The sequence below is a fragment of the Triticum aestivum genome, chromosome 7D (assembly GCF_018294505.1).
Source record: "Triticum aestivum cultivar Chinese Spring chromosome 7D, IWGSC CS RefSeq v2.1, whole genome shotgun sequence".
NCBI lineage: Eukaryota > Viridiplantae > Streptophyta > Magnoliopsida > Poales > Poaceae > Triticum > Triticum aestivum.
Genome location: NC_057814.1, coordinates 89855369 through 89879015, shown reverse-complemented (window position 1 = coordinate 89879015; position 23647 = coordinate 89855369).

The following is a 23647-nucleotide window of genomic DNA, read 5'->3' as shown; positions in this document are numbered from 1 at the left end:
CGCTTGTGTACATATCTAAATGGGAGTACACATTATGCTGCGTGTGACATTTGAGTTGGACATGAAGTGTTCCAAATATTCGAATTCACCTTAAACTGGATTCTAGCTTCTGAATTTGAGTATCGGCATTTGTAAACCATATTCATATATGACAGTGGAATACATCTTTGTCGTCCTTTTGAAGATATATAAAAACACATAGAATGATTTATAAAGATTCGTATAGGAATACAAAATGGATTCGAATTTAGTTGCCAGGGTAAACGTGGATGCTTATTGTCCCAAAATTCGAAAGAAGCGGCAAAATGTCCACTCCCACGTCGGCTGCCCGAAGCCAAGTGTTTGGGAGATGGAAATTACTGTCTACCCATTACACGGACAATCCATCGGCCCGATTTCCACTGCTCTAAATAGGGGTAGGATAGTAACTTCAATAAGACGTGACACGACCGCCTCTGAGCCCATTCCGACACGGTGGGCGCCAAACATGGGCGGCAAAACACATTTGATTCAAGCTCGTCCGAAAGACCTCTGTTTCTCCCTCCATTTCCCCATTCATACACGGTGGGCGGCAAAACAAACTCGACTCGGCCGAAATCGATGTAGGCAAATATTTTCAATAGGGGCAGGTTTGTAACTTCACTCAGACGTGACACAACCGCCCTACCTGTCAGCCCCGTTCATACACCGTGGGCGCCAACCATGGGCGCCAACCACCCTCTCCTCGCCCGAAATCGCTCTGGGCAAATATTGGCGAGATGCGAGATTACCGTCGTATCCCCAACCGACGAGACGTCCAAATTTTAAACGGGGGCTAAGTTCGTAACTTTCCCATATTTCAGACAGGCGCGTCCCAAAAACATGGTTCCCCGTACCTCTCCCTCCATTTTCCCATTCATACACCGTCCGCGCTAGAACACCATCCCCACACCAGCCTCCGTCCGCCACCCCATCCATCGCCGCCGTCCTCCACCACATCCATCGCCGCCGTCCTCCACCACATCCATCGCCACCGTCCTCCACCATGCCGGAGCGCCTACCAAGACCGCGTCGTCCACTGCTAGAGATGGACGTTTCTCATCCACGGCGACGGACCAAGAGCCTTGCATCACGTCCTCTCGCTTCATCGGCGCCGTCGTCCTCTTTGTCGGGGCCGCTCACACGACCTTCTCTTCCACCGCAACGGGACTTATCCCCCGATGCACCCGTCTACCGTCGCAGATCTGCTTCAACGCCACCGACAGCCATCGCACCCCCGATGCCTACACGGCGCCGCAAGAGAGGTGGTACTTCATATCTCCTCAACTTTTTGATCTCAACCAGAAAATAGATCTTAACTTGGTTACTCTACTTTCTTTTCAGCTCTTAGAATTTAGTTCTTAGTTCGAAGCAAACAATGGCTGCTAAATATCATTTCTCCGGTTTCCCCCTTTTATGATCACTATACGATCAGAATACGTGCTTCGTGTCATAATAGCACTGCTCGACCCATCAAGCTAAACAAGCTTAGTTGTTCAAATACGAATCTGATATTATTAAAACAGATTCGTTTAATTGGTCAGCTAAATGTTCCTAAATTAGTTTCGAAAATGCATGTTCGCCGCTCGGGTGTGTATCTCTACAGGGTGCCCACGGTGGGCCGGCCCACCCTGGGATTTTGGGTCGTCCCAGGCCCCGATTCCCCTCTGTTCTGCTGCGCGCTTCCGATCTCTACTCGCCCCCAGCCGCCTGCCTCGCCGGCGACTTGCCGTCCCCGGACGGCATGACTCTAGGAGGAGACGCCGGACTAACAGGAGGTCAGGAGCCGCTCGCCCAACAGCGTCACCGCTGCCCGGGCGCGCCGCCGTGCCTACCTTCCCAGTCCGTTCAGGGCTCAGGCGTGCAGCACCCACTAAGCCAACCCGATTTATCCTGAGATAAGTCCTCAACACTCAGCAGCCACTCCTCATCACCCATTTTCTAATTGATTCATTACTCATTAGGCAGGACTGTCATTAGGGTTTGTTGTGTGCTCAGTGCTACCTACACTTAATGGTTCAGATGTATTTCGGTAATCTTTAGTACCTGTAAAGTTCACAGGGTTTTCAAAATTCCGGCCCTAGGAACAGACACTAGTCATTTTGGATTGTTGGTCGTAGTGACATTGACCCAGATTACTACTGCAAGCCAGGTTTGTTGAAAATTTTACTTGTCTTTCTTACTCATTCGATATAATATCCAATTATTCACGTCGATTAGTTGCAAACAATAAGTGCTAGACAAACTTCTTGATTCAGATTTTGGACGGTCTCTTACTGCAGTTACAATTCTGCATACTTGTCCTAGTGAGCTCACAAGTAAATGATTGATTCACTACATCTATGCTTGCCTTGTCATATTTGTTGTCAATATTCTTTTAGGGTGGACCACCCTGTTTCTAAATACTGCAACCGTAGACATGAGTGAATAGTATTTCTCTATGTGATCTCTTCCATCATGTGTGGGCAACGAACACTGCATTGTATAGAAAGAAAGTGTCATTTCCAGCTTTTACATAGGCTTCGATCTTTTACAGGGAATACAATCCGCCTACTTGCTTTGTGTCGCACTACCAACACTCCACCCTTGAAGCTAAACATTATGCCACTCATAATTCCTTAGTTTATTTGTTCAAATACGAATTTCATATAATTCTAATGTTCCTACTTCAGTTTTGAAATGTGTGTCTGCCTGTTATAGAGACATAAGGGGTTTGTATTTCTGTGTGTGGTCTGGTCAGCACGGTTGGGGGGTGAACTTTGCATATGCAGGGGTTTATAGGGAGACACTCTTCAAGTTGAATCCGCAATGCATTCCATAGATAATCTAACTACTTTTTCTGTTTTCATGAATCTTAGATTCTGAACAACATCATAATGATTATGAGCTTGCGCGCATGAAAAGAATAAAGCAGAACAATGCCATGGCTGTCAAACTTGGCATTAAGGGACTGAAATCAAGTCTGGATGCAATGCAATGCAAACGCTCTCCACCTACAGATTCATGCTCAGAATATGATCCTAACAGTGATTATGAGCTAGAGGGAGACCTAATCAATGTAGCTCCCTAGTGGAGGAGTCAGAGGAAGATGCCCTATCTTATTCACCCATCAAGGTGCTTGCTCTAACTTTCCAAGGTTATATTTGTCGCACATATCTTGCAACTGATGCTTTGCATTGCTTCTACTTTGTTGAACTGCCATTAGCTTAGTTTACACATCGTGTATGTGAATACGTCCTGCCTATCCATTTTTAGTACATATTCCATCTGTCATCATACCATATTTATCCATTCAAATGATGTTCTTGTGTATCAGACGTTCAAAAGGAAGAGGGCGATTGCTGATCGTGGAGGAGCGCAAGCAAAGTATTTGGAAAAGGTAGTGGCACCTGATAAATCAAATAGCCCATTAGGTAATTTATCGTCATGGAAGTGGACACTTCCGTGATGATAATTTTGGTAATGTCATGGAACACTTCTACGACAGCACAGGTATGACTATCTTGATTCTGTCATAAATTTTTCATGGATGTACATGCATGACAGAAAACGTGACCTACTGTGACAAAGACGTATCATCACGGAAGTGTATTTTTTTTGTAGTGTCGGCCCTTAAGCCGACGATGACCTCTCGAGTCATTGAAAATCGCCTCTGCGTTGATTCCGAATACTCCAAACGGATGGATCCGACGGAGTTATCGTCTTTACATGAACTCCTAGATCGCATCACCGCCTTGGGAGTCGCTACAGACTACGATCGGATTGGGCTTAAACCCGACCAGAGAGAAATTAAAACTCCGCCGATCACCCACCAGATAGTGGTAGTCGCGGAGCAAGACGACTCTTCCTCTATATTGTGGACGAACTATGTTCGGATCTCCGATCTCAAAGAGCCGGACACCCACCGGCAGAAAGACGCCTTGTCCCCCGAACATAGAATCGGACGACAAGCCTAAAAAATCAGTTGATATCCCGGAGCCCGAACTGTTAATTTCGGAAGATCTTCAGACTCCGGATCCAAAGTTGGGTCAGGGTTCGGATTTAAATCCACCCACCTGTTGGGGAACGTAGTAATTTCAAAAAAAATTCCTACGCACACGCAAGATCATGGTGATGCATAGCAACGAGAGGGGAGAGTGTTGTCCACGTACCCTCGTAGACCGACAGCGGAAGCGTTATCACAACGCGGTTGATGTAGTCGTACGTCTTCACGATCCGACCGATCAAGTACCGAACGCACGGCACCTCCGAAGTTCTACACACGTTCAGCTCGATGACGTCCCTCGAACTCCGATCCAGCCGAGTGTTGAGGGAGAGTTTCGTCAGCACGACGGTGTGGTGACGATGATGATGTTCCACCGACGCAGGGCTTCGCCTAAGCTTCGCGACGGTATTATCGAGGTGTAATCTGGTGGAGGGGGGCACCGCACACGGCTAAAATATCGTATATCAAGTGTGTTCTTAGGTGCCCCCTGCCCCCGTATATAAAGGAGCAAGGGGGAGGCCGGCTGCCTATGGTCGCGCCAAGGAGAGGGGGGGAGTCCTCCTCCTAGTAGGAGTAGGACTCCCCTTTCCTAGTCCTACTAGGAAAAGAAGGGGGGAAGGAAAGAGAGGGAGAGGGAGAGGGAAAGGGGGCTGCGCCCCCCTCTCCTAGTCCAACTAGGACTCCTCTGGGAGGGGGCGCACCACCTCCTGGCTGCTGCCCTCTCTCTCCCCTCAAGGCCCACTAAGGCCCAATACTTCCCGGGGGGGTTCCGGTAACCCTCCGGCACTCCGGTTTAATCCGAAACTTCTCCGGAACACTTCCGGTGTCCGAATATAGTCGTCCAATATATCAATCTTTATGTCTCGACCATTTCGAGACTCCTCGTCATGTCCGTGATCACATCCGGGACTCCGAACAACCTTCAGTACATCAAATCATATAAACTCATAATAAAACTGTCATCGTAACTTTAAGCGTGCGGACCCTTTGGGTTCGAGAACTATGTAGACATAACCGAGACACCTCTCCGGTCAATAACCAATAGCGGGACCTGGATGCCCATATTGGCTCCTACATATTCTATGAAGATCTTTATCGGTCAGACCGCATAACAACATACGTTGTTCCCTTTGTCATCGGTATGTTACTTGCCCGAGATTCGATCGTCGGTATCTCGATACCTAGTTCAATCTCGTTACCGGCAAGTCTCTTTACTCGTTCCGTAATACATCATCCCGCAACTAACTCATTAGTCACAATGCTTGCAAGGCTTATAGTGATGTGCATTACCGAGTGGGCCCTGAGATACCTCTCCGACAATCGGAGTGACAAATCTTAATCTCGAAATACGCCAACCCAACAAGTACCTTTGGAGACACCTGTAGAGCACCTTTATAATCACCTAGTTATGTTGTGACGTTTGGTAGCACACAAAGTGTTCCTCCGGTAAACGGGAGTTGCATAATCTCATAGTCATAGGAACATGTATAAGTCATGAAGAAAGCAATAGCAACATACTAAACGATCGGGTGCTAAGCTAATGTAATGGGTCATGTCAATCACGTCATTCTCCTAATGAGGTGATCCCGTTAATCAAATGACAACTCATGTCTATGGCTAGGAAACATAACCATCTTTGATTAACGAACTAGTCAAGTAGAGGCATACTAGTGACACTTTGTTTGTCTATGTATTCACACATGTATTATGTTTCCGGTTAATACAATTCTAGCATGAATAATAAAAATTTATCATGATATAAGGAAATATATAATACTTTATTATTGCCTCTAGGGCATATTTCCTTCAGTCTCCCACTTGCACTAGAGTCAATAATCTAGATTACTTAGTAATGATTCTTACACCCATGGAGTCTTGGTGCTGATCATGTTTTGCTCGTGGAAGAGGCTTAGTCAACGGATCTGCTACATTCAGATCCGTATGTATCTTGCAAATTTCTATGTCTCCCACCTGGACTAAATCCCGGATGGAATTGAAGCGTCTTCTGATGTGCTTGGTTCTCTTGTGAAATCTGGATTCCTTTGCTAAGGCAATTGCACCAGTATTATCACAAAAGAGTTTCATTGGTCCCGATGTACTAGGTATGACACCTAGATCGGTTATGAACTCCTTCATCCAGACTCCTTCATTCGCTGCTTCCGAAGCAGCTATGTATTCTGCTTCACACGTAGATCCCGCCACGACACTTTGCTTGGAACTGCACCAACTGACAGCTCCACCGTTCAATGTAAATACGTATCCGGTTTGCGATTTCGAATCGTCCGGATCAGTGTCAAAACTTGCATCAACGTAACCATTTACGATGAGCTCTTTGTCACCTCCATATACGAGAAACATATCCTTAGTCCTTTTCAGGTATTTCAGGATGTTCTTGACCGCTGTCCAGTGATCCACTCTTGGATTACTTTGGTACCTCCCTGCTAAACTTATAGCCAGGGACACATCAGGTCTGGTACACATCATTGCATACATGATAGAGCCTATGGCTGAAGCATAGGGAACATCTTTCATCTTCTCTCTATCTTCTGCAGTGGTCGGGCATTGAGTCTTACTCAATCTCACACCTTGTAGTACAGGCAAGAACCCTTTCTTTGCTTGATCCATTTTGAACTTCTTCAAAACTTTGTCAAGGTATGTGCTTTGTGAAAGTCCAATTAAGCGCCTTGATCTATCTCTATAGATCTTAATGCCTAATATATATGCAGCTTCACCGAGGTCTTTCATTGAAAAACTCTTATTCAAGTATCCCTTTATGCTATCCAGAAATTCAATATCATTTCCAATCAGTAATATGTCATCCACATATAATATCAGAAATGCTATCGAGCTCCCACTCACTTTCTTGTAAATACAGGCTTCTCCAAAAGTCTGTATAAAACCAAATGCTTTGATCACACTATCAAAGCGTTTATTCCAACTCCGAGAGGCTTGCACCAGTCCATAAATGGATCGCTGGAGCTTGCACACTTTGTTAGCTCCCTTTGGATCGACAAAACCTTCCGGTTGTATCATATACAACTCTTCTTCCAGAAATCCATTCAGGAACGCAGTTTTGACATCCATTTGCCAAATTTCATAATCATAAAATGCGGCAATTGCTAACATGATTCGGACAGACTTAAGCATCGCTACGGGTGAGAAGGTCTCATCGTAGTCAATTCCTTGAACTTGTCGAAAACCTTTCGCAACAAGTCGAGCTTTATAGATAGTAACATTACCATCAGCGTCAGTCTTCTTCTTGAAGATCCATTTATTTTCAATGGCTTGCCGACCATCGGGCAAGTCAACCAAAGTCCATACTTTGTTCTCATACATGGATCCCATCTCGGATTTCATGGCTTCAAGCCATTTTTCGGAATCTGGGCTCACCATCGCTTCTTCATAGTTCGTAGGTTCGCCATGGTCTAGTAACATGACCTCCAGAACAGGATTACCGTACCACTCTGGTGCGGATCTTGATCTAGTTGACCTACGAAGTTCAGTAATAACTTGATCTGAAGTTTCATGATCATTATCATTAACTTCCTCACTACTTGGTGTAGGTATCGCAGAAACTGATCTCTGCGATGATCTACTTTCCAATAAGGGAGCAGGTACAGTTACCTCATCAAGTTCTACTTTCCTCCCACTCACATCTTTCGAGAGAAACTCCTTCTCCAGAAAGGATCCATTTCTAGCAACAAATATCTTGCCTTCGGATCTGTGATAGAAGGTGTACCCAACGGTCTCCTTTGGGTATCCTATGAAGACACATTTCTCCGATTTAGGCTCGAGCTTATCAGGTTGAAGTTTCTTCACATAAGCATCGCAACCCCAAACTTTAAGATACGACAACTTTGGTTTCTTGCCAAACCATAGTTCAAAAGGCGTCGTCTCAACGGATTTCGATGGTGTCCTATTTAGAGTGAATGCAGCCGTCTCTAAAGCATAACCCCAAAACGATAGCGGTAAATCAGTAAGAGACATCATAGATCGCACCATATCTAGTAAAGTGCGATTACGACGTTCAGACACACCATTACGCTGTGGTGTTCCGGGTGGCGTGAGTTGCGAAACTATTCCGCATTGTTTCAAATGTAGACCAAACTCGTAACTCAAATATTCTCCTCCACGATCAGATCGTAGGAATTTTATTTTCTTGTTACGATGATTTTCAACTTCACTCTGAAATTCTTTGAACTTTTCAAATGTTTCAGACTTATGTTTCATTAAGTAGATATACCCATATCTGCTCAAATCATCTGTGAAGGTGAGAAAATAACGATATCCGCCACGAGCTTCAATATTCATCGGACCACATACATCTGTATGTATGATTTCCAACAAATCTGTTGCTCTCTCCATAGTTCCGGAGAACGGTGTTTTGGTCATCTTGCCCATAAGGCACGGTTCGCAAGTACCAAGTGATTCAAAATCAAGTGATTCCAAAATTCCATCAGTATGGAGTTTCTTCATGCGCTTTACACCGATATGACCCAAACGGCAGTGCCACAAATAAGTTGCACTGTCATTATTAACTCTGCATCTTTTGGCTTCAACATTATGAATATGTGTATCACTACTATCGAGATTCATTAAAAATAGACCACTCTTCAAGGGTGCATGACCATAAAAGATATTATTCATATAAATAGAACAACCATTATTCTCTGATTTAAATGAATAACCGTCTCGCATTAAACAAGATCCAGATATAATGTTCATGCTCAACGCTGGCACCAAATAACAATTATTTAGGTCTAAAACTAATCCCGAAGGTAGATGTAGAGGTAGCGTGCCGACGGCGATCACATCGACTTTGGAACCATTTCCCACGCGCATCGTCACCTCGTCCTTAGCTAAACTTCGCTTAATCCGTAGCCCCTGTTTTGAGTTGCAAATATTAGCAACAGAACCAGTATCAAATACCCAGGTGCTACTGCGAGTATTAGTAAGGTACACATCAATAACATGTATATCACATATACCTTTGTTAACCTTGCCATCCTTCTTATCCGCCAAATACTTGGGGCAGTTCCGCTTCCAGTGGCCAGTCTGCTTACAGTAGAAGCACTCAGTTTCAGGCTTAGGTCCAGACTTGGATTTCTTCTCCTGAACAGCAACTTGCTTGCTATTCTTCTTGAAGTTCCCTTTCTTCTTCCCTTTGCCCTTTTTCTTGAAACTAGTGGTTTTACTGACCATCAACACTTGATGCTCCTTTTTGATTTCTACCTCCGCTGCCTTTAGCATTGCGAAGAGCTCGGGAATCGTCTTATCCATCCCTTGCATGTTATAGTTCATCACGAAGCTCTTGTAGCTTGGTGGCAGTGATTGAAGAATTCTGTCAATGACGCAATCATCCGGAAGTTGAACTCCCAGTTGAATCAAGTGATTATTATACCCAGACATTCTGAGTATATGCTCACTGACAGAACTATTCTCTTCCATCTTGCAGCTATAGAACTTATTGGAGACTTCATATCTCTCAATCCGGGCATTTGCTTGAAATATTAACTTCAACTCCTGGAACATCTCATATGCTCCATGACGTTCAAAACGTCGTTGAAGTCCCGGTTCTAAGCCGTAAAGCATGGCACACTGAACTATTGAGTAGTCATCAGCTTTGCTTTGCCAGACGTTCATAACTTCTGGTGTAGCTCTTGCAGGAGGCCTGGCACCTAGCGGTGCTTCCAGGACGTAATTCTTCTGTGCAGCAATGAGGATAATCCTCAAGTTACGGACCCAGTCCGTGTAATTGCTACCATCATCTTTCAACTTAGCTTTCTCAAGGAACGCATTAAAATTCAACGGAACAACAGCACGGGCCATATATCTACAATTAACATAGACAAGCAAGATACTATCAGGTACTAAGTTCATGATAAATTTAAGTTCAATTAATCATATTACTTAAGAACTCCCACTTAGATAGACATCTCTCTAATCATCTAAGTGATTACGTGATCCAAAGCAACTAAACCATGACCGATTAACACGTGAGATGGAGTAGTTTCAATGGTGAACATCACTATGTTGATCATATCTACTATATGATTCACGCTCGACCTTTCGGTCTCTGTGTTCCGAGGCCATATCTGTACATATGCTAGGCTCGTCAAGTTTAACCTGAGTACTCCGCGTGTGCAACTGTTTTGCACCCGTTGTATTTGAACGTAGAGCCTATCACACCCGATTAACACGTGGTGTCTCAGCACGAAGAACTTTTGCAACGGTGCATACTCAGGGAGAACACTTTTATCTTGAAATTTTAGTGAGAGATCATCTTATAATGCTACCGTCAAACAAAGCAAGATAAGATGCATAAAGGATTAACATCACATGCAATCAATATAAGTGATATGATATGGCCATCATCATCTTGTGCTTGTGATCTCCATCTCCGAAGCACCGTGCTTGTGATCTCCATCTCCGAAGCACCGTCATGATCACCATCGTCACCGGCGCGACACCTTGATCTCCATCGTAGCATCGTTGTCGTCTCGCCAACTTATTGCTTTTACGACTATCGCTACCGCTTAGTGATAAAGTAAAACTATTACATGGCGATTGCATCTCATACAATAAAGCGACAACCATATGGCTCCTGCCAGTTGCCGATAACTCGGTTACAAAACATGATCATCTCATACAACACATTATATCACATCATGTCTTGACCATATCACATCACAGCATGCCCTGCAAAAACAAGTTAGACGTCCTCTACTTTGTTGTTGCAAGTTTTACGTGGCTGCTACGGGCTTAGCAAGAACCGTTCTTACCTACGCATCAAAACCACAACGATAGTTTGTCAAGTTGGTGCTGTTTTAACCTTCGCAAGGACCGGGCGTAGCCACACTCGGTTCAACTAAAGTGAGAGAGACAGACACCCGCCAGTCACCTTTAAGCAACGAGTGCTCCGAACGGTGAAACCAGTCTCGCGTAAGCGTACGCGTAATGTCGGTCCGGGCCGCTTCATCTCACAATACCGCTGAACCAAAGTATGACATGCTGGTAAGCAGTATGACTTATATCGCCCACAACTCACTTGTGTTCTACTCGTGCATAGCATCAACGCATAAAACCAGGCTCGGATGCCACTGTTGGGGAACGTAGTAATTTCAAAAAAATTCCTACGCACACGCAAGATCATGGTGATGCATAGCAACGAGAGGGGAGAGTGTTGTCCACGTACCCTCGTAGACCGACAGCGGAAGCGTTATCACAACGCGGTTGATGTAGTCGAACGTCTTCACGATCCGACCGATCAAGTACCGAACGCACGGCACCTCCGAAGTTCTACACACGTTCAGCTCGATGACGTCCCTCGAACTCCGATCCAGCCGAGTGTTGAGGGAGAGTTTCGTCAGCACGACGGCGTGGTGACGATGATGATGTTCCACCGACGCAGGGCTTCGCCTAAGCTTCGCGACGGTATTATCGAGGTGTAATCTGGTGGAGGGGGGCACCGCACACGGCTAAAATATCGTATATCAAGTGTGTTCTTAGGTGCCCCCTGCCCCCGTATATAAAGGAGCAAGGGGGAGGCCGGCTGCCTATGGGGCGCGCCAAGGAGAGGGGGGAGTCCTCCTCCTAGTAGGAGTAGGACTCCCCTTTCCTAGTCCTACTAGGAAAAGAAGGGGGGAAGGAAAGAGAGGGAGAGGGAGAGGGAAAGGGGGCTGCGCCCCCCTCTCCTAGTCCAACTAGGACTCCTCTGGGAGGGGGCGCACCACCTCCTGGCTGCTGCCCTCTCTCTCCCCTCAAGGCCCACTAAGGCCCAATACTTCCCCGGGGGGTTCCGGTAACCCTCCGGCACTCCGGTTTAATCCGAAACTTCTCCGGAACACTTCCGGTGTCCGAATATAGTCGTCCAATATATCAATCTTTACGTCTCGACCATTTCGAGACTCCTCGTCATGTCCGTGATCACATCCGGGACTCCGAACAACCTTCGGTACATCAAATCATATAAACTCATAATAAAACTGTCATCGTAACTTTAAGCGTGCGGACCCTTTGGGTTCGAGAACTATGTAGACATGACCGAGACACCTCTCCGGTCAATAACCAATAGCGGGACCTGGATGCCCATATTGGCTCCTACATATTCTACGAAGATCTTTATCGGTCAGACCGCATAACAACATACGTTGTTCCCTTTGTCATCGGTATGTTACTTGCCCGAGATTCGATCGTCGGTATCTCGATACCTAGTTCAATCTCGTTACCGGCAAGTCTCTTTACTCGTTCCGTAATACATCATCCCGCAACTAACTCATTAGTCACAATGCTTGCAAGGCTTATAGTGATGTGCATTACCGAGTGGGCCCTGAGATACCTCTCCGACAATCGGAGTGACAAATCCTAATCTCGAAATACGCCAACCCAACAAGTACCTTTGGAGACACCTGTAGAGCACCTTTATAATCACCCAGTTACGTTGTGACGTTTGGTAGCACACAAAGTGTTCCTCCGGTAAACGGGAGTTGCATAATCTCATAGTCATAGGAACATATATAAGTCATGAAGAAAGCAATAGCAACATACTAAATGATCGGGTGCTAAGCTAATGTAATGGGTCATGTCAATCACGTCATTCTCCTAATGAGGTGATCCCGTTAATCAAATGACAACTCATGTCTATGGCTAGGAAACATAACCATCTTTGATTAACGAACTAGTCAAGTAGAGGCATACTAGTGACACTTTGTTTGTCTATGTATTCACACATGTATTATGTTTCTGGTTAATACAATTCTAGCATGAATAATAAACATTTATCATGATATAAGGAAATATATAATACTTTATTATTGCCTCTAGGGCATATTTCCTTCACCACCCACCCAGACATAAGCGCTCTCATGAGCATACAACAGCAGTCTTAGGAAACGGTCCACCACTTCTGGGCCAGATTCCTCCTTGTCAAAGACAAGATTAAAGATTGTCGCGACGAAGACGCGATCTCAGCGTTCCGCAACAATTGCACGGACAAAGGAATCCTTAACGCCATCAATGTCGCATGTTAGACTTCGCTGACTTGGCAACTATCGTACAGAAGTACAGCGCAATGGAAAGCGCTTGAAAAACTCAGGCGGCCCGTTGGGAATCATCGGTCCTGTGACGCCCCGGATTCAATCGTACACTAATCATACAAGCAAACATGTACGATCAAGATCAGGGACTCACGGGAAGATATCACAACACAACTCCAAAAATAAAATAAGTCATACAAGCATCATAATACAAGCCAAGGGCCTCGAGGGCTCGAATACAAGTGCTCGATCATAGACGAGTCAGCGGAAGCAACAATATCTGAGTACAGACATAAGTTAAACAAGTTGCCATAAGATGGCTAGCACAAACTGGGATACAGATCGAAAGAGGCGCAGGCCTCCTGCCTGGGATCCTCCTGAACTACTCCTGGTCGTCGTCAGCGGCTTGCACGTAGTAGTAGGCACCTCCGGTGTAGTAGGAGTCGTCGTCGACGGTGGCGTCTGGATCCTGGGCTCCAGCATCTGGTTGCGACAACCAGGAAGAAAGGAAAAGGGGAAAGGGGGAGCAAAGCAACCGTGAGTACTCATCCAAAGTACTCACAAGCAAGGATCTACACTACATATGCATGGGTATATGTGTAAAGGGGCCATATCGGTGGACTGAACTGCAGAATGCCAGAATAAGAGGGGGATAGCTAGTCCTGTCGAAGACTACGCTTCTGGCAGCCTCCATCTTGCAGCATGTAGAAGAGAGTAGATGGTAAGTTCACCAAGTATCATCGCATAGCATAATCCTACCCGGCGATCCTCCCCTCGTTGCCCTGTGTGAGAGCGATCACCGGGTTATATCTGGCACTTGGAAGGGTGTGTTTTATTAAGTATCCGGTTCTAGTTGTCATAAGGTCAAGGTACAACTCCAAGTCGTCTTGTTACCAAAGATCACGACTATTCGAATAGATATACTTCCCTGCAGGGGTGCACCACATTACCCAACACGCTCGATCACCTTTGGCCGGACACACTTTCCTGGGTCATGCCCGGCCTCGGAAGATCAACATGTCGTAGCCCTACCTAGGCACAACAGAGAGGTCAGCACGCCGGTCTAAATCCTATGCGCGCAGGGGTCTGGGCCCATCGCTCGTTGCTCACCTGCACGTTGCGAACGTGGCCGGAAGCAGACCTAGCCCCTTAATACAAGCGCAGGCTTACGATCCAATCCGGCGCACGCCGCTCAGTCGCTGACGTCACGAAGGCTTCGGCTGATACCACGACGTCGAGTGCCCATAACTGTTCCCGCGTAGCTGGTTAGTGCGTATAGGCCAGTGGCCAGAGTCAGATCAAATACCAAGATCTCGTTAAGCGTGTTATTTTAAAGTAACCGCGGACGCCGACCAGGGTCAGGCCCACCTCTCTCCTAGGTGGTCTCAACCTGCCCTGTCGCTCCGCCACAAAGTAACAGTCGGGGGCCGTCGGGAACCCAGGCCCACCTCTATCGGGATGGAGCCACCTGCCCCTTCAGCCCCCATCAACGAACAATATCATAAGTAATGTAACAGTATAAAGTATACATCATATGCCCGTGATCACCTCCCGAAGTGATCACGGCCCAGTAGTATAGCATGGCAGACGGACAAGAGTGTAGGGCCACTGATGGAATACTAGCATCCTATACTAAGCATTTAGGATTGCAGGTAAGGGTAACAACTGTAGCAACAATGACAGGATATGCAGACGAATAGGATTAACCAAAAGCAGTAACATGCTACACTACTCTAATGCAAGCAGTAGAGAGAAGGAATAGGCGATATCTGGTGATCAAAGGGGGGGCTTGCCTGGAAGCTCAGCCAAGACGGAGGGGTCGTCAACACCGTAGTCGATCGGGGCAGCAGCAGCATCGGTCTCGTAGTCTACTGGAGAGAAGAGGGGGAAGAAACAGTAAATACAGAGCAAACAAAGCATCACAAAACATAACGAGGTAATACGCAGTGTTAGGTATGCCCTAATGTGGTATTAGGTGATACCGACGAAGGGGGAAAACATCCAGGAAAGTATTCTCGGTGTTTCGCGTTTTCGGACAGACGGACAAGAGAGGGAAAGTTGCGTGTTTGCTATGCTAGGGATGCATGGCGGATGAACGGGCGACGTATCCGGATTCGTCTCATCGTTCTGAGCAACTTTCATGTAGAAAACATTTTCATCTGAACTACGGTTTATTTTCTATTAATTTTTAAAGTTTTAAATCATTTTTTACATTAACATAATTAGTTTAAATCAAAAATACGTTTACTGCATCAGCATGATGTTTGCGGTAAACATTGATCGTTGACAGGGTCAACTCACGCGTGGGGGTCCGTTAGTCATTGACTGTTATCCTAATTAACAGTTTTAATTAGTTTAGTTAGCTAATTATATTAACTAACACAGCTTAATTAAGTTAATTAATTGTCCTAATTAATTATTATTTCAGACTTCATTTTTTTATTTTGTTCCTGGGGCTGGGGCCCAATTGTCATTGGCCTATAGGCCATAGCGGGCATGCGGGTGCGGGCGAAGCCGCAGCCCGCCTGGTAGCAAGGCGAGGCCAGAGCGGGGCCTGCTCGGCGCGGCCGATGCAGCCGGCCGGCGCGGGCGCGGCCGGGCCGTGGTCAGCGGCATGAGGCAAGGGGAGGCCAGTGCGGGGGGCGAGGCAACGGCGGGTCGGCGGCACCGGCAAACGGCGGGACGGTGAGCAGCACTGCCGCAGCTCGAGGAGCCAGCGGGGCGCGGGCGGAGAGAGGGCGGCCGGTGAGCCGGGGGGCAGTAGGGCAGCGGCAGCTGTGTCAGGCGGCGGAGGCGACTGCGGCATCTGGCAGCCGCGGGGTCAGAGCAGCAGCAAAGCGGCGAGCAGGCGACGCGGGGAAGAGGATGGACAGGGGCGGCAACGGACGAGCCGGACGAGGCGAAGCGCGGCGTTAGGGCGCCAGGGTGGCCGTGGTGAGGCGCAGGCAGGCAGGCGGTCTAGCACGAGCTCGTGCGGCAGCAACAACCTAGAGCAACGGCAGCGGGACTCGGTCGTGATGGATCGGCAGCTAGAGGAGGGGAGCGACCGCGGGGAAAGAGGGGAAGCGGAGAGGGGCTCACAGTGAGCCTATAGGGGTGCTTAGCAGGCTCGGGGAAGGCTCGGTGACAACGAATCCGACGGAGGTCGCCGGCGGGTGCAAGGTTGAAGACGACGTGGATCCGGCGAGGGAGTGGGCTCCGGCTCGAGTTCCTTGGCGTGGGCGAAGCAGCGGAGCACGTCGGAGTGGATGGCATGGTCCTAGGGCGCAGGATGGCCGGGGAGCGCACGGGAAGGCATCCCATGGTGACGGCGGTGGCGGGAGCGCGAGTGAGGAGGAGAGGGAAGTGAGGGCACTAGGGTTCGCCAAAGGAGTGCGGGGGCGACGGATGGATGGCGCGTGGTAATCCAAGACCTAGACGCTCACGCGGCGTCCATGGTGCCTCTTGTGAACAGGAGGTTGAAGGAGGAAGGTGAGTTGGGCTGGGCCTGGTCAATTTGCTAGGTGGGCCAAGTGCCTAGTAGAATAGGTATTTTTTTTCATTTTATCTTTTCCTTTTTATTTATTTTCTTTTCTGTTTTCTCTTTGTTTCCTATTGTTTTAGTTTTTGTAAAATATATACTTGGCATCTAATTTAGTATTTCAATCTAGTCCACTGTCACAAAAAAGTCTAGTCCCGAAATAATTTAATTTGATATTTTATTAATTAGTAAAGGCATTTATAATTAGGTTTGCTATTACTTAAATTATTTTAGTGCAGTTAAGCATTCCATAAAAGTTTGGTTTCACCACCATAATCACCTATGCATTATCTGGCATGACCCGAACATTTTAGTTTCATTGTTTGAAAACTTTTGTTGTTTGCCTGATTTTTTAATTTGAATTCTAATTGGTTTCAAACTAACTCAATATTAGCAACAGAAATCGAGGTGACGTGGCATCATTAGCAGAGGTTTACTGTAGCTTAAGTATCCGGGCGTCACAATTCTCCTCCACTACAAGAAATCTCGTCCCGAGATTTAAGAGGTTCGGTAAGGGGGGAACTTCTGGTTACGAATTTCTAACGAATCGTCTCGGTCTTGGTTGCTCTTCTCAAAGAGGTCGATCCATTATGTTGATGTCTTCATTTCTCTGCTTCAGGTCATCATGATGAAGTCGGCATCCTTTCTTCGGGAACTCCATCGTACGTACGAAGGTCAAGGGGTAACTTCGGAAGAACGGACCGCTACAATGTTGCTTATCTGGTAGATACCATCAGGAAAGGTGGCGGAAAGTAACTCCCGAATTGATACTTAACAAATTATCGAGAGCAAAGTAAGGAGGTGCAAAATGGAAGTTTCAAGCACATAGGCAATCGTTTCTTGTCTGAAACAAAGTGTGAAAGGGGTTTAGAGCAATGGGAATAAGCATCGCTCCTGATACCAGAATAGATCACTAGGCAGGTGGCCCGTGAATTACATATGAAGTCAAGCGCGAGGAATAACTTTGACAACAGGGTGTACAGGAGAGTCAGGTTTCGATCCTATGGAACTGTGGGTTATGGGCCCACCATGTGGATTAAAAGTAGGAGGAGCGGTGACATCTTCCACGGTCATGATAGCAAGGCATGTCAGAGGGTAGCATGTTAGTTATGTCAACAACAACGTCGGTACCAAGGGCGAGGGACGAAGAGAACCATTTTCCTGCTAGTTGAACGAGGCGGACCAATAGGCAAAGTTCTCGTCCATCGGTGGCTACCGGAATGCTATCGACAAATGCAACAGGGTCTTACTGACACGGTTGTACACCGAGGTGTTTGCACAAGCAGGGAACTATTACTGCTTATATCATATAGATCATTGATAGGGTTTAAACAAACCAATGGAAAGGGAAAAGTGTCTTATCAGATTTAATCAGAACAATGGAAAGAAAAATGTGTTTAAACACATAATTCAGGGGTATATCCTTTCCAAGGGCAAGTAGAGCATGATATCCATGGCAGGACATGAAGTAGAAAACCATTTAGGTAAGGGGAGAGGAATTTCATGACATTACCCAAACAACGATGTTTGGATAAGTTTGATAAATAAAATTTATCATTGTGCTTCAAATGTTATTATTGATGATCGTAGTACCACAGACATGCTTCGAGATAGCATTGACATGGTCTTCGAGCAAGGTCGGACTTTGGATACTCAAAGGATTCATCAGCAACAACTTATAGAATAAGTCTTACAATTTCCTCATGGAAGAATGGCTAACCTTGCTAAAAAGGAAACTATAACAATAGGTCCTCTGGCCAAGGGTGCTAAGCAAAGACACCAGCTTACCAGGTTATGTAGATACCAACGTTATAACTCTTGGGAATATGTCCCAACCATCATATCTGGCCGAGATTCAGATCCGATTGGTGTCAGGATACCTCAGACATTAGGATGCCTGAGAAGAGAATGTGCAAAAAAATTGACGAGATGACACTGTGAGATTCTCGAAAATGATCTATGGAAGCGAGTTCCGAACAAGGGTTCACCATTAAATCAAGGAGAGTTGAGGAGGTGACTGATTGACTCAACGACAATCCATTGAGGCTTCCAAAAAGATGGATTTCCACAACTATGTGAACAAGGAGATAACGTTAGCTAGATCAAATGACTTAATGATGTATGCTCGAGGAAAACATACACAGTTAAACATTGGTTGAAATGTGCACCCAAAATATGGGCTAGGTAGCACGATCAATGTTCGAATGATGATTCAATAAGCCATAGACGTAGAATGAAACTATAGACCAATAAGTTCAAAGCAATAGGGTTGCTAGAAGTTTAAAATTTACACATCACAGACCATTTGTCGGTATTCCGGTTAGAAACAACACGGGGACCAAGAAAAGAATGGTGATGTTAATAAGTACACTTGTATCAAGAATTCTTAAGGGTCATGAATTTCCCATGACATTCTTGACATAAAAGATAGCAATACTCCAAGGTAGAACATAACATAAGTTGGATAGCAAGGATCTCAAGGTACAACACAAAACATGAACAAGTTTGTGTAGAAGGGAAAGCAAGAATGTTGCCAATGATAACACAAATCATTGAGGGAAAGGATGGTATTTCTCATCATGAATTCAATTGATATCCTGGAAGAGCTCGGAAGGCTGATGATGATCACGACGCATTTGTCGAGAGATTTCATGAGGATGTAATCGATCGGCGATGACATCAAGTCAAAAGAATGATAAAGCAAAAGGTTATTGGAACCAAGGGTACGACCCAAACTCGAAATCGATCTTGCCATTCAAGGCAAAATGATACGACGAGGAAGATCGGCATAAGGCTATGTCATCGTCGAAAATTGTGCTCCGGGAAGAAGGACCAGGTAGCACAGTTAAATTTTAGCACAAAATGATATAGCCGATCAGGCTAGGAATGACGTGATGGAGTATTAAACTTCTCAACCACAAAGTACTAGGAGTACTGAATCACAGGGGTGATTCGATTCACTAACCGGTGTTCTCGGTTGACGACAACCCAGAACCCGTGGAGTGACTATGATGGGGAAAGCTACTACTTCATCAGAAATTCATAACATGTAGTGCAATGGGGTGGTTATCCTCGAGATACCAGGGGGTAATACTCGAAGACAGACCAAAATAGAGGTTGGGCAAGCGTACTGATCTGAGAGGGCAAGTATTTTACTCATACGAGAAATGGGATCGAAGAAAGACAATATGGTCGAAACCATGATTGCAAAAGACCAAATCCCAGATATAATAAGAACTTATTCCAAGGGAATAATTAATTTAAGATAAGCTTTAATGATAAGATCTACATCGTGTCCATGGGCATGAACACAAAGTTCAAGGTCGACTCCCACTTCTCCAATGCATAACCTTTCATTCACTTCTCACTTTCGAAGAAGTTGTAATGTTGAAATTTTATCTAGCAAAATACCAGAAGAGTATGACTCGTGAAAACTTTCGAGTTAACACATATTAAGGAAGGCATAGGTTCAACCCTTAGGGGCATCTTGGGAACTTGTACCACAAGCTTCAATAGTAAATAACACAAGCTCGATAGTAGAGCATGGGTGACAAAACGAGAGGATACAGTTTAGCGAAGGCATTACGTATCAGGGAAAGAACTTCTCGAGGTTTTTGTTTATGAAGGACATTGTCGGATGATATTTCAACAAAGGATCCGGCGGTCCATAGCGAAGCTGATGTGAGTATCGGCACACAACCAGAGGAAGAAACAATGCGAAGGCATTGGATTATAGAAGCAACTGGCTAATTCAAAGCTCACATGTAAAGGAATTATGATTTCCAAATCAAAGGATCAAAAGCAAACGCTCTGATTAAGGATGGATAAGTTGAGTAAGCTTAGGGGTAAAATCGACAACAATTTGATTGGTCGAGATTCAGCTCATGTTTAAAATGACGTCTGAGCCGAAAGGATGAATTCTAGGATCTGCTTGAGGATTGCGAGCATATGTAACATATTGAATCAATGGACTCAAAATGATAGTGACGAAGGTTGCCAATAAGATTACTATACTTATGGTATTAACCATAATGCAAGCAAGCAAAAATTTCAAGAACAACAGGCTGTTGAGGATTTTCGAAAGATCAAATAGTATTTCGAAGACTTTGGTGAAACAAATGAACAACTGGGGAGAAACAAATCCTCAGTGTGTGTGTGAGGATTAACTTGTAGGTGTATTCAGGTGACAAGGAACTGCAAGGCAGTAAGCTCAAATGATTCTCGGAAAAATAGAGAGAATTTTGGGGTATCTTGTAATAACAAGATCCACTGGGAATAAAAGTAAGAACGACAGGTGTAAGTATTTATCCATAGGGATATTTCGGTGGTAGGGAATTGCAAAAGCAACGGACACAAAGTCTCGAGAGAATATCGGAGAGTATCTCCGGAATATTCTGGGGCAGCAGGCGATCATCTGTAATAAGGGGCTCTCCGGGTGGATGTGATCACGAGATCCTAATGTTAGAGTTAGCAAAACCTTGAAGCCGAAGAGAAGAGAGATCAGAATCCCAGAGTAAGGACGAGGAATAAAATATCCTAATACCATCCAATGGCGACGTGGGCCCGTAAGCCGCACATCATGTTAGTAAAAACTTTTTCGATGACTAGACTCAACTATGGCCAAGGAGTTGGAAGGGGGATTCCTACAGGCAGTTGGCTCTGATACCAACTTGTGACGCCCCGGATTCAATCATACACTAATCATACACGCAAACGTGTACGATTAAGATCAGGGACTCACGAGAAGATATCACAACACAACTCTAAAAATAATATAAGTCATACAAGCATCATAATACAAGCCAGGGGCCTCGAGGGCTCGAATACAAGTGCTCGATCATAGACGAGTCAGCGGAAGCAACAATATCTGAGTACAGACATAAGATAAATAAGTTTCCATAAGATGGCTAGCACAAACTGGGATATAGATCGAAAGAGGCGTAGGCCTCCTGCCTGGGATCCTCCTAAACTACTCCTGGTCGTCGTCAGCGGCCTGCACGTAGTAGTAGGCACCTCCGGTGTAGTAGGAGTCGACGTCGACGGTGGCGTCTGGATCCTGGGCTCCAGCATCTGGTTGCGACAACCAGGAAGAAAGGAAAAGGGGAAAAGGGGGAGCAAAGCAACCGTGAGTACTCATCCAAAGTACTCGCAAGCAAGGATCTACACTACATATGCATGGGTATATGTGTAAAGGGGCCATATCGGTGGACTGAACTGCAGATTGCCAGAATAAGGGGGGATAGCTAGTCTTGTCGAAGACTACGCTTCTGGCAGCCTCCATCTTGGAGCATGTAGAAGAGAGTAGATGGTAAGTTCACCAAGTATCATCGCATAGCATAATCCTACCCGGCGATACTCCCCTCGTCGCCCTGTGTGAGAGCGATCACCGGGTTATATCTGGCACTTGGAAGGGTGTGTTTTATTAAGTATCCGGTTCTAGTTGTCATAAGGTCAAGGTACAACTCCAAGTCGTCCTGTTACCGAAGATCACGACTATTTGAATAGATAAACTTCCCTGCAGGGGTGCACCACATTACCCAACACGCTCGATCCCCTTTGGTCGGACACACTTTCCTGGGTCATGCCCGGCCTCGGAAGATCAACACGTCGCAGCCCTACCTAGGCCCAACAGAGAGGTCAGCACGCTGGTCTAAATCCTATGCGCGCAGGGGTCTGGGACCATCGCCCGTTGCTCACCTGCACGTTACGAACGCGGCCGGAAGCAGACCTCGCCCCCTTAATACAAGCGCAGGCTTATGGTCCAATCCGGCGCGCGCTGCTCAGTCGCTGACGTCACGAAGACTGCGGCTGATACCACGACGCCGAGTGCCCATAACTGTTCCCGCGTAGCTGGTTAGTGCGTATAGGCCAGTGGCCAGAGTCAGATCAAATACCAAGATCTCGTTAAGCGTGTTATTTTAAAGTAACCGCGGACGCCGACCAGGGCCAGGCCCACCTCTCTCCTAGGTGGTCTCAACCTGCCCTGTCGCTCCGCCACAAAGTAACAGTCGGGGGCCGTCGGGAACCCAGGCCCGCCTCTACCGGGATGGAGCCAGCTGCCCCTTCAGCCCCCATCTCCAAACAGTATCATAAGTAATGTAACAGTATAAAGTATACAGCATATGCCCGTGATCACCTCCCGAAGTGATCACGGCCCAGTAGTATAGCATGGCAGACGGATAAGAGTGTAGGTCCACTGATGGAATACTAGCATCCTATACTAAGCATTTAGGATTGCAGGTAAGGGTAACAACTGTGGCAACAATGACAGGCTATGCAGCAGAATAGGATTAACCGAAAGCAGTAACATGCTACACTACTCTAATGCAAGCAGTAGAGAGAAGGAATAGGCGATATCTGGTGATCAAAGGGGGGGCTTGCCTGGAAGCTCAGCCAAGAAGGAGGGGTCGTCAACACCGCAGTCGATTGGGGCAGCAGCGGCATCGGTCTCGTAGTCTACCGGAGAGAAGAGGGGGAAGAAACAGTAAATACGGAGCAAACAAAGCTTCACAAAACATAACAAGGTAATACGCGGTGTTAGGTATGCCCTAACGTGTTATTAGGTGATACCGACGAAGGGGGAAAACATCCGGGAAAGTATTCTCGGTGTTTCGCATTTTTGGACAGACGAACAAGAGGGGGAAAGTTGCGTGTTTGCTATGCTAGGCATGCGTGGCGGATGAACGGGCTACGTATCCGGATTCGTCTCATCGTTCTGAGCAACTTTCATGTAGAAAACATTTTCATCTGAGCTACGGTTTATTTTCTATTAATTTTTAAAGTTTTAAATCATTTTTTACATTAACAGAATTAGTTTAAATCAAAAATATGTTTACTGCATTAGCATGATGTCAGCGGTCAACATTGATCGTTGACTGGGTCAACTGACGCGTGGGGGTCCGTTAGTCATTGACTGTTATCCTAATTAACAGTTTTAATTAGTTTAGTTAGCTAATTAGATTAACTAACATAGCTTAATTAAGTAAATTAATTGTCCTAAATAATTAATTAATTTTTATTTCAGACTTCATTTTTTTATTTTGTTCCTGGGGCTGGGGCCCAATTGTCATTGGCCTATAGGCTATAGCG